This window comes from Canis lupus, chromosome 17 (genome assembly GCF_048164855.1).
Source record: "Canis lupus baileyi chromosome 17, mCanLup2.hap1, whole genome shotgun sequence".
Taxonomy (NCBI): Eukaryota; Metazoa; Chordata; class Mammalia; order Carnivora; family Canidae; genus Canis; species Canis lupus.
Genome location: NC_132854.1, coordinates 47,946,830 through 47,967,010, shown reverse-complemented (window position 1 = coordinate 47,967,010; position 20,181 = coordinate 47,946,830).

Sequence of the window (20,181 nt, the reverse complement as noted above, 5' to 3'; positions counted from 1 at the left end):
AATGCTTAGGAAATAGTAATGTTAGTACTTGGTGTCTGAATAGTGACAGTAAGGACAGAGAGAAATAACTGATGATTTCCATGTTATTAACACTTTGAAAATAGGTTTAACAGTGGAATCATTTATTGTTGAGAAAGAACTTCAGTTAAGAACTAAATATAATGTGTTCAGTTTTGACTATATCCATTGATATGCCAAGCAGAAATGACCAATAAGCAAGAAACTATACAGTTCCTCCATTTCTATAAGCACTTTTTGGAGTCAAATTAAATGTATTATTCATCTGAAAATGTTAATGTACTCTCTTCGATAATAATTCTGCAATGCTGATCTATGTCGTGCAAAGGCCTAAAGATTGTTTCACAACATAAAGTGAAATACTGAAACAAACCAAGGAAAATCTTGAGATACTAATAGTTAAGTGAGTTAAACAATTAATTGCCTAAAAGAATCCTGAATTATAACACTATGTGACTATTTTAATGGCAATTGTATTCATGTGTTTTTTTCTGTGTGTGGCACAACTCAAAACCACACATATATTCTCATGGAAATCTATACTGGGAATTACAGTTATATGTTTTTGATGTTTGTGATAATTCTGCAACACATCTGCATTCTGAGCTAGTCAAGGAGAAAGACAGTGGAAGGAAAATTTGGTGGAGAGAGTAGAAATAAAAGGACAGATAAAGGAATGTTTTCTTTTGTAGGGAACCTCTGCAGCTGTATTTCTCAATCTTGGCTGTACATGGAACCGCCTGTGGAGGTTTTAAAACATAGGTCCTAATAAGTACAAAATCAATAGCTGTGAGTTTAGGTGACAAGCATGGTACCCTTTAAAAAGTTTCATTAGTTAGCCTGAGACTTCTACTTTATTAAGAGTAGCTAGTTCATAACATCTAGTGAAAGGAAAAGATTCACATATTGATATATATTTTTGTTTTACAAATATAATTTCCAAGTGTGAAATACAATATGAATAGTTCTACCTAAAAGTAATAATTCAATACATCACATCAATAAGAAAAAGGATAAAAACCATATTATGATTTTAATAGAAAAAAAAAAGCATTTGACAAAGTACAACATCCATTCATGATAAAAGCCCTCAACAAAGTAGGCTTTGGGGGGGGGGATATCCTCAACATAATAAAGGACTTATATGGAAAACTTACAAATAACATCAAACTCAATGGGGAAAAGCTCTCAGGTCAGGAATAAGACAGCAATGTCCACTCTCACCACTTTCATTCAACACAGTATTGGAAGACCTCGCCACAGAAATGAGACAATGAAAAGAAATAAAGACATCCAAATTGGTAAGTTAAGATATAAATGTTTCACTATTGGGAAGTGACATGGTACTATATTTTAAAAAGCTTAAAGATGCTACCAAAAAACTACTAGAACTGATAAACAAATTCAGTAAAGTCATGGGATACAAAATTGATGTACAGAAATTTGTTCCATTTGTATAGACTAATATTAAAGCAGCAGAAAGAGAAATTAAGTAAACAATCCTATTTACAACAGCACTGAAACAAAAGAGATGAAAGACCTGTACTATAAAAACTAGGAAATATTGAGGAAAGAAATTGAAGATGACACAAAGAAATGAAAGGTATTTCATGCTCATGAATTAGAAGAATAAGTACTATTTAAAAGCCCATACTACCCAAAGCAATCTACACATTTAATGCAATCCATATCAAAGTATCAATAGCATTTTTCACAGAACTAGAACAAATAATCCTAAAATTTATATGGAAAAACAAAAGAGCCTGATTAGCCAAAGCAATCTTAAAAAAAGAAAAACAAAACTAAAGGTGTCACAATTCCATATTTCAAGTTACATTACAAAGCTGTAGTAATCTAAACAGTTTGGTACTGGCACAAAAATAGATATGTAGATCAATAGAACAGAACAGAAAACCCAGAAATAAACCCACAACCATATGATCAATTATTCTTCAACAAAGGAGGCAAGAATATGTGATCGGAAAAAAAGTCTCTTCAACAAATGTTGGAGGCTGCTGGGTAGCTATACATATATAATGAAATTGGACCACTTTCTTACATCTTAATTCCTGGGAGAGAGCACAGGCAGTAATTTTTTTTTTTTTTTTGAGATATGCTGTGGCATCACATTTCTAGCTAAGTCTCCTGAGGCAGGAGAAACAAAAGCAAAAATAAACTATTGGTATTACATCAAAATGAAAAGCTTCTGTAAAGCAAAGGAAATAATAAAACTAGAAAATAATCTACTGAATAGGAAAAGATACTTGCCAATGACATATCTGGTAAAAGGTTACTATCCGAAATATATGAAAAATTGAGAGAATTGAACACCCAAAATCATGTAATCCAATTTGAAAATGGGCAGAAGACATGAACAGATACTTCTCTGTTCATGGAGGAGGAGATACAGATGGATAACAGATATATGAAAAGATGCTCAACATCACTCATCAGTGGGGAAATGCAAATCAAAACCACAAGGAGATAACACCTTACACCAGTCAGAATGGCAAATAAATAAATAAATAAATAAATAAATAAATAAATAAATAAAGCTAGAAACCACAAGTGGTAAGGATGTGGAGAAAAAGGAACACTTGTGCACTATTGGTGAGAATGTGAACTGGTATAGCCACTGTGGAAGACACTATAGAGGTTCCTCAAAAAGGTAAAAATAGAACTAATTATACCACTGGATATTTACCCAAAGATTGCAAAAACACTAATCATACTACTGGATATTTAGCCAAAGATAACAAAAATACTCATTCAAAGAGTACGTGCAACCCCATATTTATTGCAGTATTTACAATAGTCAAGATAAAGAAGGAGGCCAAGTACTCATTGACAGATAAATGGATAAAGAAGATGTGGTATGCATATAGAATGGAATATGATTCTGCCATTAAAAAAAATCGGGGAATCCCTGGGTGGCTCAGCAGTTTAAGGCCTGCCTTTGGCCCAGGGCATGATCCTGGAGACCTGGGATCAAGTCCCAGGATCGAGTCTCACATCAGGCTCCCTTCCTGGAGCCAGCTTCTCCCTCTGCCTGCGTCTCTGCCTCTGCCTCTCTCTCTTTCTCTCTCTCTCTGTATCCTTTTTTTTTTAATTAAAAAAAAATCTTGCTATTTGCAACAACATAGATGGATCCAGAGAGCATAATGCTGAGTGAAATAAGTCATTCAGAGAAAGACAAATAGTACAATTTATCTCACATGTGGAATTTAAGAAACAAAAAAAAAAAAATGAACAAAGGAAAAAAAAAAAAAGAGAGAGAGAAAGGCACAAACCAAAAAATAGACTTTTAACTATAGAAAGCAAAGGCTACCAGATGATAGGGTGGTAATGAGAGGATTGGTGAAATAAATGATGGGAATTAAAGAATACAGTTATGATGAGCACTGAGTAATGTACAGAATTATTGGGGAAAAAAGATAATAGTTTATTGTCTTCCTCACGACCAAGGCTTAGAGTATCACAATTTCAGAAACCACAATAGTAATATGTTATCCACTTTGCATGTAATACTTATTTCTGGAAAAAATGTTTATCTTTTAATAAAATCTGTAAAGAGGATTAGTTTTCTTTCTTGGAGTGATACTATAGGCCACTGAATTGCAATATGCAATTTTATCAGAATAATGTTGGTTTAGTAGTTTTTCATGTTTTTATTTGATTTTTAAATATTTCATTTATTTATTCATGAGTCACATTTTTATTTAAATTCATATGTAGAGATTAATGATTTGGTGCAGTATTTTTTTAAAATATTTTTTTCATAGCAATAAGGCAATTAACAAAGATGTTTAACATATAAAAACAAACCCTAATCATAATATTTTGAAAAGTGTTGTTTTTAATCAACTACTAGTACTGGCTAACCAACTACAATAAGAATATCTACTGTATTTAGAAAGAAGCCTGCCCCAGTCTCCACAATGTCCAGCTTTCTTTTTTTTTTTTTTTTTATTCACAGGTGGAGCCAATCAGTGATCATAACTTTTTTGGTGTTACAGACCAAACCAGAGATAAACTAAAGCAGAAAGAATAGGTAAAAGTAAAGCAGGACATTGTTGAGCTTCTCTCAGTGCCTTAGTTTCCTTATCTTTAAAATAAAGAGTCCCTTCAACCAGATTTTATTAAGCTAAGTAAGTGACGAGTTGCTCAAATAATTTAATATTTCCCTCTGTTCTTCTAGTCAAAGATCAGTAAAATAAATCTCAGACTTCAATATCAGAGTGGATACTGCAATTTCATTAAAATTAACAGGTTGTCTAGTTTTTTTAAACTATTAGGATAAAAACTGAACTCTGGAACCTAATAGAACCCAACAGCCTTCCATCTATCCAGATCTCCTCACAAAGTAATTTCTTTAAACATATGTATGTTGTTAGACACATAAAATATATTCTCTCTCTAGATACGAGTTAATATTCTGAAACACATATGACATTTTTGAAGAATATCTATCCTTATGTAGATAATAGCCTTGTTATATATTAACATCAAACCAAATAGACATCTTTTTAAATAGGATTTTAATGTGTAAGTGATCTTTTAAAAATGTTTGGATTGCTTATTCTAACAAATGTACATCAGCAAAACAGTATAAACTACTAAGAATGGAAATTGGTTTGTTATAAGAAAATAAACTCAAAAATATGTTTAATGAGCTTCCAACAGAATAAAATCAAGCTGACATAAATTCTCTTACGTGGTTCTTATTCTAAGTATGATATTCCAGAACTTCATTTCTTATTATGTGTTAACATAAATAAAAAGAAAATATAATAAAAGAGTTGGAAGAGTATGTTCAAGCTAGAGAACAAAAAGTAGCACCATAATCTCAAATGACATAAATGGATTTATATGAGAAAACACCTTTGAAAATGAAGAATGTAGATGATAGCAGTTTTACTGTCACTAACATTTTATTTACTCAAAATATTTATTGAGATCCTACTATATATGCTGGGAACTAGAGAGAATAGTGATAATGTTAGGCAAAGCAGAGAGCATAGACTCTAGTGAAAAAACTATTAAAACTATATGCTTCTTTTATTGGTCAAAAAAAACCCCTTCTATTTTAAGCATCTTTAAAATATGTGAAACTTAATCTTTAAAAAAGGGGGATCATGGGTTATGATTCCAGGGTCCTGGGACTGAGCCCCACATAACTCTCCCTGGTTAGCGGGAGCCTGGTTCTCCCTCTCCCTCTGCCTGCTGTTCCCCCTGCTTATTCCCTCTCTCTGTCAAATAAATAAAATATCTAAAAAATGTGTAAAACTTTAATGTTACTTACAATTTTAATGATGAAGCATATGTGCAATTCCACATAATAAGAAAACTGTCTACAAACCCAAATACATATTTTTCCCATAGTCTTCTAGACAGTGGTAAACAGTTATTTAAAATGGCAAATAATATTTAGACTCTGGAAAGTAAGGAAAAATCATACCTCTGACTTTATCAGAAAGAAAAATATAAGTTTCTAATATGAATTTATTTCCTTGTTTTAGGAAACTATCATATTTAAAAAAAAAAGCATTTAGGAAAATATGTTTTCCTAAGTACCTGCACCATAAGTACCAACCTTGTGTCATATCTTACACTCAGCTCCATGAACCTTCTTCATGGCCTGTCATGGTTTCTATCTGCTATGCCAAAGTCTACTTCTGGTTAACTCACAGCCTGTGCATTCAGAGATTCTGACCCAAGAGCAGTATGAATTAATTCATGAAATTTAAAATTCATATAGGTTGTCTAAAATCTATGTTACTGGCTTCCACATGAAATATAGCAGCAAAGAAAGGTGAGTTTCCCAGGGATATTTGAACAGATTAAAGAAATTTCAAGCGTTTTCTTTCCTTGGAAAGAAAAGATAATCTTTGAACAACTCTTCCCTACAGGATGGCATATTAACATCCACTGATGACTCTCTACTCACAAATCAATTAGGAAATAAAATAGACCAGGTTTAGCACAGGGGGGAAAAAGTGAATTTGGGAATTTGATTGCGTGTGTGCGTGCATGTGTGTGTGTGTGTGTGTGTGTGTGTGTGTTGGAGGTGGTTGAAGGTGATTGGTGTAAAGAAATGTAGAAAGAAACCAAGAGAGTTTCTAACAGCACCCTTTCTTATCTGCAGCTTTGCCCACTTCATCAGTTTAGGGAATGAAAATATAAATGCCCAAATCAGGAGGGATAAACAAGCAGTATGAACCCAGGAAGTGTGCAGAGCAGATAATGAAAGGAGAAAACTAACTAGCTAGACCATAAGCTAATTATACTCTGGAAATCAAGAGTCTAATGGCACATCATCTTTTCATTAAAAAAAAAAAAAGTGTTCACAATCAAAATAACTTCTGAAAGTTTTGCTTGGCTCACAGACACCCTTATAGACTGTAGGGAGGAGGGAGGATGGCAAATAGGGTGTGGTTGAGCCTAAACTGGAAATGGCAGTCCTCTTCCACAGGCACTAAATAATACCATGGCCAACTCACTAAAAGTTTTTTTATGGATTGGTCCTAGGCTTTCACCCATCCTACCACATACTCATGTGTCTAGGTTTTATAACTGGCCCAAAGAAAGAGGAGTTTGAAAAAAAATAATAATAAATTGCTAGTAGTGCATGAACTGTAAAACAAAACAAAACAAAAGCTGATTAGTGTATTGTAGAGGTTATTTTTTGTATATTTTTTTAATTGGAGTTCCATTTGCCAACATAGAGTATTACAGCCAGTGCTTATCCCATCAAGTGCACCCAGTCACCCCATCCCCCACCGACTTCCCCTTCTACTACTCCTTGTTCGTTTCCCAGAGTTAGGAGTCTCTCATGTTTTGTCACCCTCTCTGATTTTTCCTACTCATTTTCTCTCTTTTCCCCTATAATCCCTTTCACTATTTCTTATATTCCCCGTATGAATGAAACCGTATGATGATTGCCCTTCTTCAATTGACTTACTTCGCTCAGCAAAATACCCTCCAGTTCCATCCACGTGAAAGCAAATGGTGAGTATTTGTCGTTTTAATTAAACAGGGGCAAAGTGATACAGAATTTTTAAAAATCCTAAGAAGATACCCTAATAGGACATCTCTAAATATTATCTCAGATGTAGTAAGCTAGAAAGAATGTTGCTCTCATCCTTACAATAAAGAGAAAGATGGAAAAATTGCAAATTAATGTTTTTTTTTTCCTAACTTACCAGATAACTGTTTCAGGCAAATCACATAACTTGAAAACTTGGGAGAGATAGGCACCTTCGGGGAGAATCAGAACACACACATTTGCTTATCTAGGGTACATATGGCCATATGCCATATAAGCCAGTTAAAAGACACAGTTGAAAAATTTTAATGAATTACTAAAGCCATGTGTGAATTAATGTGAGAACTTGAAGCCACTGGGGGTTGACTATAAAGGGAGATTCACTCCCACTTGGACGTTTCCTCAATTAACCCCATCCACATTGGCTGGGAATAATAAAAACAACCCTGAGAACACTTTGATGGTGATGCTTGGCTAGGGCAAGGAAACAGGGAATACTGCTGAAACTGCACAGACCAGCCCTTTCCTTTCTTCCTCCAAACAAAACGTTTAATCTGCAGAGGCAAAGGCAACGGGGGGAAAAGAAACAAAAACAGAAATTGACTTTGAAAGTGATAATACCTGCTGGCTCCAGAGCTCCAGTTTTAGAAAGGGCATGACAACTTTCTTAGGTCATACCCTCAAGACCCAAGGATGTAGGACCTGTGAGACAGGCTTAGTCAGAACAGCAGAGAATGCCCCACTCCTCTGCCCCCACTACCACATTAACAAGCATTGAGTAAAAACAACAGCGTAACCATGATGAGGTTGTAGTATAAAGACTCAAATCCATGGGGTGAGCGGACATTGAGCAAATAACCTTTGGTACTGAGGACATGTTCATCAAACGAACGTTATCATAGGTGTATTGTATTGGAAAATCATGACAACTAAAAATAATCATAATGGTAAAAATGAGCTTAGTTGGTGTCACAGTTTGAGAGGGCCATCCACAAATTTTATACAATTCTAGGTTGCTTGAGAAGGAAAAGGGAGGATACCAAATTGTTACATTTTAAATATACTCCACACTGGTTGTACCACATTTTGATCATTGTTTCCACCTGAAGGGCAATGTAGAGGGCCACACACCAAACAGACAAACATTGAAAAGAATATAACCTAATGTGATAGTACTAGAAAACATTCAAAATGTAATTGTTAGAAAGATCAAGGCAGGTTTAACCCTGAGAAAGAAAAGTCTATGGAATATATACTAGGTATTCAAAAACACTTAAAGGATTTTCAAATGGAAAACTCAAATTCTGTATAATAATGGTATTAATAGGAAAATAACTAGAATCAATGTGAATCCATCATTGAGACATATGATTTCAATCATTGGAGAAATAACTGCTAATTCATCAAAGTAGGCTAAGGATAAATACACTACTTCTGAGCTGTATCATTAAAGGTACTAATGTATATATTAGACAATCAATATTGGAAAATATTTTAATTGATCACTATTTGTTCAAATCATATTTACTATCCACTTATTACATTATTGTATCAAAAGTGAAGCATATACCAAGTTTTTCAACTCAGATTTTATACTACCTTTTGAGAAAGCTTATCATAGGCTGAACATTTTCATAATATTAAATGCTCTAAATCTAAATTAAATCATTTGGCAGGAGATAGTACTAACGTTTTTATCTCAGTGGAAAACAAGGCTAAAGAGAGAGTCAATGTAAACTATTCAGAAAAAAAAATCTTTTTCAAAATAGGCCCGAGATTTATATTTATTTATCGAATGTACTAAAGACACTGAAGCTGCTTTGTATTATGTATTGCTTACACTTTACGAATGCACTTTGCTAAAGGAAAGCAACCTCAATGCATTCCATGAATCATCTTTCAGGCAGGAAACCCTGAGATTTGCCAATATCAGTAAAGGTGACCCTCTTATAAAAGAGTTTTCTTTCCTTTTGTCTCCATCTTCCACCAGGTTCTTAGATAAATTTAAAAATAGCATTGGCACTTAAAAATATATCTTGATTTAAATATCAAGAACTCTATAATTTAAAAGAAAATCTTGACACATCTTTATAGCTTGTATTTATAGGGAAGATTTCACAAAACAAAAGACAGAGAACTAAAAATGGCTTTTGGGTTTGCATCTTACAAAAAAAGGAATTTGCTGCCAGGAATAACAGAATGTGAAACAAGCCCTGCAATTCATCAATACATTTTTTTTTTTTTAACCTGGAGCAGAGTTGGTCGAACAGATGTGGAGGGATTTGTGTTCAGGAAGGAAAAAGTATTCTGGATCCACACAAAAGGACAATATTTTTTTCAGTGCAGGATCTTATGGGATGTCAATGGTGGGGAAGCAACTCCTATAACCCTGGTTTATACACTTGAGTAAAAAGAGCACAAAGACATTATCCATCTGTTTCCCCATAAGAGATTGTCTGGCATTAAATTTAAGAATAAATACTATGGAAAACAATGTAGCAAGTATATTTAAGTAATTTTTTTTCTAATAAAATAAGATGAATTATTAAAGATTAGCTTAAAAAATAAAGGTTAGCTTAGGTCTCAACTTGATGTTAAAAATAAAATCTAACAAAAAGGCAACTGAATTTATTAACAACAAATAAAATACTTAGTTTTAATATTTTTATAATTTTTTCCAAATATGATTATCTTAAATAATTCATATGTAGCATAATTCATTTAAATAATATAAATGCCAATACTTCCAAATCTAACAGTTTTAAGCAATTTTGGAGAACATGAACAGCCAAACTATAATCAAATATGCCTTCTGCAATGTTTCCGTTTCCGTTTCCTTTTCTTTTTTTTTTTTTAAGGTTTTATTTATTTATTTGAGACAGAGTACCAGTGGAGGTAGGTGGGAAGGGACAGAGGCAGAAGGAGAAGCAGGGAGCTAGAGGTGGGACTTGATCCCAAGATCCTGGGATCATAACCTGACCTGAAGGCAGATGCTTACTACTAACTGAGCTACCCAGGCGCCCCAATGTTTCCATTTTCTAGAAACTTATGCATTCATTAATAACTGATATAAATTCAACAAGGCTATAACATGGAATAGGTATCTTCTTTCTTGATCAAGCAGTGAGTGTTGCATGTGAAAACAGAACCAAAAACAATCAAACAAATAAAACCCTGGTCACGGGATCCCTGGGTGGCGCAGCGGTTTGGTGCCTGCCTTTGGCCCAGGGCGCGATCCTGGAGACCTGGGATCGAATCCCACGTCGGGCTCTCGGTGCATTGAGCCTGCTTCTCCCTCTGCCTATGTCTCTGCCTCTCTCTCTCTGTGACTATCATAAATAAAAAAAATAAAATAAATAAAAAAATAAAATAAAAAAATTAAAAAAATAAAAATAATAAAAATAAAAATAAAACCCTGGTCACATGACATAATATACCTGGAAATGCCATATACATCCCAATTAACAAAGCAAGTTGCACTGTCAAGCCTTCTATCAGTGGGGCAGGAAGTAAAATCCTACTGCAGGAGAGGGTCCAGGAGAAAAAGGAAACAAATACTTTTAACCAGTAATACAATCTAGAACATATATAAAGATATCTTAATACTCATGTAGATATCTTAATTAATTTGGTCTTCATCCTCAACCTCATATGAGTTTGTTGGAACTTGGTATGGAAATTTAATAGATTCTAAGTGGATACACAAAGCAGCTCTTCACAATTATTAATAGTTAATAGACATGGATGACATACCATTTACTGATAACTAAAAGTATAGGAAATACTGTCCTAAAAATCCTAATTAAAATTGCACTGAATTGTAAATATTTATTCATCTTAAATGCTGATATAAGAAAACATAAATTTAATTATGAACATGGGGGCAGGGGATGAACAAATTTGAGACTTATCTCAGTGAGATTTCTAAAATTCATAAATGTCTTTCGAAATTGATGACATTGGGTTATACTAGCAATAATTTCACAACAATATTGATGACAAATCCTATGATCAGTGCATCCAAATTTATATTAAGCTTCTCTTTAACTTAACAGTTAGGATTGTGATATACTTAACTGCTAAAGTAAGCATGTGCTAAAAAAGATAGGGAAAAAGATTCTAGGTAAAATAAAGGAGGGAAATGTTACATGCAGAACATCAAAGAACTAGAAAAAAATGAAAAGAAGAAAAATGCATATATGAAAATTTAATCAATAGAATAATCTGATTTAAAAGTCATCAAAGATAGAACAAAAGAAAAGTAATATGATACACAATTAATGCCTTTGAAAGAAATAAATACCATAGAAAAACTAATGGAGATAGTTTATATATATACATATATATATATATTTATATATATATATATATATATATATATATAAAATCAGTCAGCACCTCCATCTTTGATCAAGAAAAGCTAATTTGTTACCTGAATTGTGAGTGATTAGGAAAATACAGGGCCTTTGTATACAGTAAAGAAAGAAAAAAATTTAATAAATTATATATTCTTATATATAACTTCTGCATAAATTCTTCCCAGCTAAAATGAGATGTATTTTACTTAAGCAGTAAGATAGAATTAAAAGAAATTTTTGTTAAATAAATTTGACAGGTAAAATTGTGTAAGTACAATGTATTATTTGATACCTTTCTATATTAAAATATGACTGCCAATGTAGTGATATTTATCACAGTACATAATGATAGTACACTATCGTAGTCTATATTCACTATATCGTGCATTAGATCTCTATGGCTTATTCACTACTTATTTTAAGTGTCTACCCTAAAATATCATCACTCTATGCTCCTCCTCCCTCCATACTCTGGTAGCCACCATTCTACTCTGTTTGTTAGACGTCTAACTTTTTTTTAGATTCCACACATAAGTGATATCATATAGTACTTGCTCTCTATCCAACTTATCTCACTTAGCATGCTATGCTTAAGGTCCATCCATGGTATTGCAAATGGGAAGGCATCTTCCTTCCTCATGGCTGAATGATACGCCATTGTGTATATATACCACATGGTTTTTTATCCATTCATCTAATGATGCACATTCGAACAGTTTCCATAACATGGCCATTGTGAATAATGCCCCAATAAAAATGAATATGCATGTATCTTGCTGTTTTCATTTCATTTGGGTATATATCCAGACTTGGAATTGCTGGATCATATGGTAGATCTCTTTTTAATTTCTAGAGGAATTCCTACATTGTTTTCCATAGTGGTTAGACCAATTTACATCCCCCCCCCCACACACACAGCAATGTGTAAGGGCTGTCTTTTCACCAGTATTTTTTGTCCTTTGTCTTCGTGATAACCATTCTTACAGGTGGCTGTTAGATATTTCAGTGTAGTTTTGATTTGCATTTCCAAGTAATTAGCGATGCTGGGCATCGTTTCATGTGTCTAATGGCCATTTTTATGTCCTCTTTGGAGAAATATCTTTTTCGTTCTGCCCATTTCTTAACTGGATTGTTTGGGAGCTTTTGTTACCGAGTTGACAAAATTCTTTAAATACTTAGGATATTAACCCCTTATCCAATATATGGTTTGTAAATTTTTCCTCTTCTGTAGGCTGTCTTTTCATTTTGTTGTTTCTTTTGCTATTCAAAGGACTTTAAGTTTGATGTATTCCTATTTATTATTTATTTTTTCTTTTTTTGTTTGTGCTTTAGGTCTATGACCAACAAATTATTGCCAAGACCAATATAATAAATTTCTTTCCTACATGCTCTTTTAGGAGTTTTATGGTATCAGGTCTTATGTGTAAGTCTTTGATTTACTTAGAGTTAATTTTTGTGAGTGGTGTGAAATAGGGGTACAGATTCATTATGCTATATATGTTTCTCCAGTTCTCCCAGCATGAGTTGTTGAAGAGACTATCCTTTCCCCATTGGCAATTCTTGGCTTCCTTGTTAAATATTAGCTGACCACTTAAGCTGGGGTTTAAACTTAGGCTCTCTATTCATTTTCATCAGTGTGTCTATTTTTGTGCCATATTATTTTTATTACTATGGCTTTGTAGTATAGTGTGAAATCCAGACGCAAGATAACTGTGGCTGCTCTCACCCCCGGATTTTTTTTTTTTCGGCTATTTGTGGTCTTTTATGGTTCCACATGAATTTTATTTTTTTATTTTTTTATTTTCATTTTTTATTAAATAAATTTATTTTTTATTGGTGTTCAATTTACCAACATACAGAATAACACCCAGTGTTCATCCCGTCAAGTGCCCCCCTCAGTGCCCGTCACCCATTCACCCCCACCTCCCACCCTCCTCCCCTTCCACCATCCCTAGTTCGTTTCCCAGAGTTAGGAGTCTTTCCGTTCTGTCTCCCTTTCTGATATTTCCCACACATTTCTTCTCCCTTCCCTTATATTCCCTTTCACTATTATTTATATTCCCCTTCACTATTATTTATATTCCCCAAATGAATGAGAACATATAATGTTTGTCCTTCTCTGATTGACTTACTTCACTCAGCATAATACCTTCCAGTTCCATCCACGTCAAAGCAAATGGTGGGTATTTGTCGTTTCTAATGGCTGAGTAGTATTCCATTATCCACATGAATTTTAGAACTGTTTCTTCTATTTGAAGAATGCTTCTGGTTTTGATGGGGAATAGTCTGAATCCATAGATATCTGGGTAGTATGACCATCTTAACAATATTGATTCTTACCCACAAATACTAATAAATGTTTTTCCATTTGTTTGTGTCTTCTTCAATTTCTTTCAGCAAAGTTTCACAGTTTCCATTGTACAGATCTTTCACTTCCTTGATTAAATTTATTCCTAAGTATTGTTTTTGATGCTATTATGAGTAGGATGGTTTTATTTCTTTCTCCAATGCTTCATCATTAGTAAAAAGGAATGAAGTTAATGTCTATATCACTTTTATATCCTGTAACTTTAGTTAAATCATTAATTCCAAAAGTTTTTTTAATTGATTCTTTGCGATTCTTTCTATATAGGATCATATCAACAGCAAATAATAATTTTACTTCTTCCTTTACAACTTAAATGCCTTTTACTTCTGTCTTGCATAATTGCTGTAGGTAGGACTTCCAGTACTATAATGTAATAGTGAGAGCAGGCTTCCTTGCCTTGTTCCTGATCTACAGGAAACACTTTTAATTTCTCTCCTCTCAGTATAATGTTAGCTGTGGGATTGTCATATATAACCTCCATTTTGTTGAGATATGTTCCTTTCATACTCAGTCCGTTCAGAGTTTTTATCATGAAAGGATTTTGTATGTTGTCGCATTCTTTTTCTGCATTTGTGGAGATGATCATGTGATTTTTATCTTTCATTTTAATGATGCAACATATTATGTTTCTTGATTTGTGCGTGTTAAACCATCCTGCATCCCAAGAATGGTTTGCTAATATTTGGTTGAAAATTTTGCCTATATCTTCATCAGGAGTATTGGTCTATATTTTTCTTTTCTTGTGCTATCCTTACCTGGTTTTGGTACCAAAGTAATACTGGTCTAATAAAATAAGTTTGAAAATGTTCCCTTCTCCTCATAATATCAAAGTTAAGGAAGACTGGTCATAATTCTTCTTTAAGTGTTTGGCAGAATTTTCCTGTGAAGCCACCCGGTCTTGAATATTTCTGTTTTGGGAGTTTTTTTTTATTAGTGATTCAATTTTTTTACTCATCATTATTCTGTTCAGATTTTCTTTCTTCTTGACTCAGTTTTGGTAGCCTGTGTGTTTCTAGAAATGTATTCTTTCCATCTAGATTATATAATTTTCTGGCATATAACTGTTTGTCATAGTCTCTTATGCATCTATGTATTTCTGTAGTATCAGTTGTAAGGTCTCTATTTTTGTTTGCAATTTTATTTTTTTTTGAGTTTTCTTTTTTCTTAGTCCAGTTAAAAATCTGTTAATTTTATTTATCTTTTTGAAAGATCTTCTCTTTGGTTGATCCTTTTTATTTTTTCTGGTCTGAATTTCATGTATTTCCATTTAAATTCTTATTATGTCTTTCTTTCTGATAACTTTGGACTTAGTTTGTCCTTTTGAGTTCCTTGAAGCATAAAATTAGTTTTTTAGATTTTTCTAATGTCTAATATGCATTTATTGCTATAAACTTTCCTCCCAGAACTGCTTTTGTAGCATCCCAGAATATGATATGTTGTGTTTTCATTTTCATTTGTTTTTGAGATTTTTTTAATTTCACTTTTGACCTCTTTGACCAATGGTTGTTTAAAGGTGTGTTGTTTAGTTTCCACATATTTGTCAGTCTTCTCATTTTAAAGTCCTCTTATTGTCGATTTCTAAGCTTCATAACATTGTGGTCAGAGAAGATGGTATCATTTCAATCTTCTTAAATTTGCTGAGATTTACTTTGTGGTCTATTATATGATCTATGCTGGAGAATGTTCCATGTGCACTTGAGAAGAATGTATATTCTACTGCTGTTGGATGGGAGGTTCTTTATTTGCCTATTAAGTTCATTTGTTCTAAAATATGCTTCAATTTCAGTATTTCCTTGTTCATCATCTATCTGTATAACCTATCTACTGAAGTCCCCTATGATTATTGTATTGTTGTCTATTTTCCTCTTAAGTTCTGTTATTAACTGCATAGTATTCTTCAGTACTTGGGTGTTGGGAGCATACATATTCAGAATTGTTATACCTTCTTGAAGTACAGATCCCTTTATAAAGAATGACCTCCTTTGTCTCTTGTTACCTTTTTTGGCTTGGTACAAGTCTGTGATACAAGTATGGCTGGATCTGTCTTTTTTCACTTCTGTGTTTCTTGCAATATCACCTTCCATCCTTTCACTTTGACCTATGTGTGTCTTTGGATCTGAAATGAATCTCTTGTAGGCAGATATAGTAGGGTTTCATTTTTTTTTTTTTCATTAGGCCACTCTATGGCTTTTGACTGGTGAATTCAATCCATTATATTTAGGGTGATTATTAATAAGTCATGATTTATACTGCCATTTTAACTTTTGACTTCTGGTTATTTTGTCTCTCCATTGTTTATTTCTCTTTCTGTTTCTATCTAGCTTTGTAAGTTGGTAGTTGTCCACGGTGACTTGTTCACCCTCCCCTTTATGTTTTGTGTCTCTGCTCTAGATTTTTGCTTTCATGTTTACCATGAGGTTTACATGAAACGTTTCATAGATAAAATAGTCCTTTTTCTGCTGATAGCTATCTATCTTCATTCAGTTATAAAAGTCCCATCCTTACATTCTTCCTCTTTTATATTTTTGATATCACAAATTAACTGATTTTAGGCTATGCTTTCATTATCAAATTGTGGTAGTTATTAATGCTCATTTACTATAAACTTTATGCTATAGTTAAAATGACTTTGTTATTTTTTTAAATATTCTAATTCTGACTGATCTCATATTAATCAGAATTGTGTGCACTTTTGTGTTTTTTTGTTTTTGTTTTTGTGTTTTTGTTTTGTTGTTGTTGTTGTTGTTTCATCTGAAAGAGCTCCTATCAACATTCTTGTAAGCCAGGTCTAGTGGTAGTGAACTCCCTTAGCTTTTGTTTGTCTGGGAAAGCCTTTATTTCTTTCTCATATCAGAAAGATAATTTTTTAAATAAAAAACTGCCAGCCAAGAAGAGTACTTTATCTTTCAATATTTTAAATATGTCATTCTACTCTCTGTTGGTTTTTAGAGTTTCTGCTGAGAAGTTGGCTGATAGCCTGATGAGGGTGCCTTTATAGGTTACTGTCATTTTTTCCCTGACTGCCTTGAAAATTCTTTATCAGCAACTTTTGACAGTTTTAATACAAAACTGGAGAAGGTTGTGCATTGATATAATGATGTGTTCTTTTGGCTTTTTGTTCTTATATATCACATTCCTTTCCAAGGCTTGGGACCCTCAGCTATTATTTCTTCAAATACACTCTCTGCTCCCTGCTCTTTCATTTCCCTTTCTGGGATACCCATTAATTTTATGTTGGGTTCTCTAATGGAGTCAGATAGTTCTCGTAGATTTCTTCACTTTTTAAAAATTTAGCTATCTCTCTTCTTCCACCTGAATATTTTTTTTATACTTTGATCTTCAAGATCACCAATTCTTTCATATGATATGCCCTATTTTTCAATGCATTCTAGTTCACTCTTCATCTCATTATTGAGTTCTTCAGCTCCAGAATTTGTTTGGTTCCTTTATAGAAATTCAATCTCTATGGTAAAGTACTGTTGTTTATTAATTTTATTCTCAATATCATTGCATTGCCTTTCTGAATTTTCTTGCAGTTTGTTGAATTTCTTCATAAGAGCTACTTAAAATTCTTTATCAGCTATACTGTAATATTCCATGTCTTAAGGTTTATTTGCTGGAAAATTGTCATTTTCTTTTGTAATGCCATATTACCATGATTTTTCATGCTGTTTGATGAAAAGTGCCTCTGCCACTGCATTTAAAGTAGTGAACACCTTTCTTTATAGGCAAGGTTTGTTTACTTTGATTCTAACAGTTCAACAAGTTGATAGTAAGTTTTATTTTCTCCTCTAAGAGTTTACTCACCACTACGGTTGGGAGCATGCACATTTAAAAAAAAAAAAAAAAGTATGGCAGCAGACTGGGAGAGGTATGTGCTTAGTGCTTGTGTGCCCACAGCTCAAGAGGGGGATCCTCAAGTCTGGGGGAGTACCAGAACTCTGTGGGCTATCCTCTTGCCTCTCAGGGAAGACACCAGGAGATGCTTTCCTTCACTCCTTTTTGTCTGCCTTCTTCCCTTTCCTTGTCATTCAACCCAGCATCTCCCCTGGCCTCAGAGATATCAATGAGTCCCTTCAGCTATAGTCCATGTGGCCAAACAGGCCCCTATTCATTGTCTTTATTCTCTACCTCCTCTGCCAGAAGTCAGTGCTGACTCACAGCCAGACTCTTCACTACTTTCTTTGCCATCACTGCTTCTGCTGCCCCTGGTTCTATGACCACTTGCCTTGCTCTGATGCCTCTTCCACCATCCAATCTACCCACTTTCTCGTGTGCAAATGGATGACAATAAGCTATGCAATGTGCCTTTTTAAAAATGTCCAATTAGTTGTAAATCAAAGAGGAGAGAGGAAAGTAATAACTCCTGCCACCATGATGTTGATATCACTTATCAGTACAACAGAATTTTTAAAAAGATATTCACATTTTGACTTCCTGGGGAAAAACAGACAAGAAGTTTCAGATGACAAAAAGTGAAACATTAGAGAATAGACAAGTAGAAAGTCTTCCAAGATATCAGGAAAAAGAAAAACATGATTTGAACAAACATATTAGTGGATAAGAAAACAATATAATATTTATGGGGTTTTTTGGTTTATTCTCACATTGAAAGACTTTAACCTTCACTACCAATATTGAGCTACAAAGGTTCTATGTTACCAATTCATTGAATTTATTTTGGCCATAATATTGAAAATAAGTGGATCTATATGAGAACTTTAAAAAAGGTAATAAATGGTCAACCAAGAATGTGGTGATATCTTTTTCAGTTTAGAAAAAGTTAACTTTTTTGAGATGGAAGGTATTTTGCACAGATGTGATCTAGTTAGGTTTTTGTATAGTTATTCTATTATTGTTTGTTTTCTCTTTATTTTTTTCCTTACCTGAACGTGTGGATATTGTTTTTAAAGTATCACATTAGAAGTTTTATAGGGGTAGTCTGGGGTAGTTTACATTAGAATAAGATCACCTGATAAGTAAACCTAGTAGCAAGAGAATAGTTACAATTCTTCCTTCACTCTGTAAACACACAAAAAAAGTTGAAGTTGTGCTGTTGCTCTGAAACAACCAGAGTAATATTATGGAAAGCAGGATTCAGCATGGGATATGAAGGAGTATTGAAGCTTTACAACAGAGTTGAAACTATGCTTAATATCACCCTTTCCCTTCCCAAAAAATGTAAATGCAACATCAAATTATAAGAAAATTAAAAATACTTAAGATTGTACAGCGAGAATAGTATTGTATCTGAAATTAATGATATACTATATGTTAGTTAATTGAACTTAAAGATAATATTATCTGCTATAGTTCTTCAAATCTTACCTAATTTTTATGCTCATCTTATTTAATATTTGGAAAAAAAAAAGCAGATATAGAGACTTTGAAACTGAAAGGATCCCTAGGTAGCATTTGTCCACAACTCTAATTTTGGAAAGAATAAATGAAGAGGTTTATTATATCTGGGTGAGTTGTCTAATGCCACATAATTAGTAATAGCTTTGAAATTTAACTGTTAGTAGTTCTTTTTCTTTAAAACTGTGGTAGATTGTATCACATGTATATAAACTATTTTGTGTTTATTTATACATACCTGGAAGTTCACAATTTTTGTAGACAGCACTGAATAAAATACCACATACCATGTCTGCTTATCAAATTATTTATATCCGTTTCTGCATTTTAATGAGGTATCAAGAGGCCAAAAATAAAGTGTAGTAATGGTGCCCTCTTTAGGTATATTTTGCTCTCTCCTTGCTGCACATTACCAACCTTATAAGTAGATGGTGGAATAGAAAATCCTTTGTTATTAAGGCATACAGGTGGACCTTTAGATAAAAGCACATTAACTTTCCTTTATGGGTTTCCTATTATGGGCTCCACAAAATCCAAATGTTTACATGCTCATTCATATATTCTAAAACCCTGTGCCTCAGTGTGTCCATATTTATAGATAGGGTCTTCAAAAAATGTGATTAAGTTAAAATCAAGACTTTGGGATGGGACCCAGTCCAATGTAACTGGTATCCTTGCAGGAAAAGGAAATGTGGACACAACCATGTGCATGCAGAGGACCATGTGAAGACACAGTAAGAAGTTGGCTATATGTAAGCCAAGGAGAGAGACTTCAAAAGAAACCAGTCTCACTAACACCTTGATCTCAGAAATCCAGCCTCAAGAACTGTGAGAAAGTAAAACTCTGTTGTTTAAGTCAAACAGTCTATGGCATCCTCAGCAAACTAACACACTGTTTGCATTTATGAACACACATCATGAGTAGTTCACTGCTCTGGACCTTGGTTTCTATTATTTCTTTACTGTTACAAATACAATTTTTACTTGCCATCGTTTCACCTTACTGGAATAATTGGTTCGGAAGCAGGAAACAT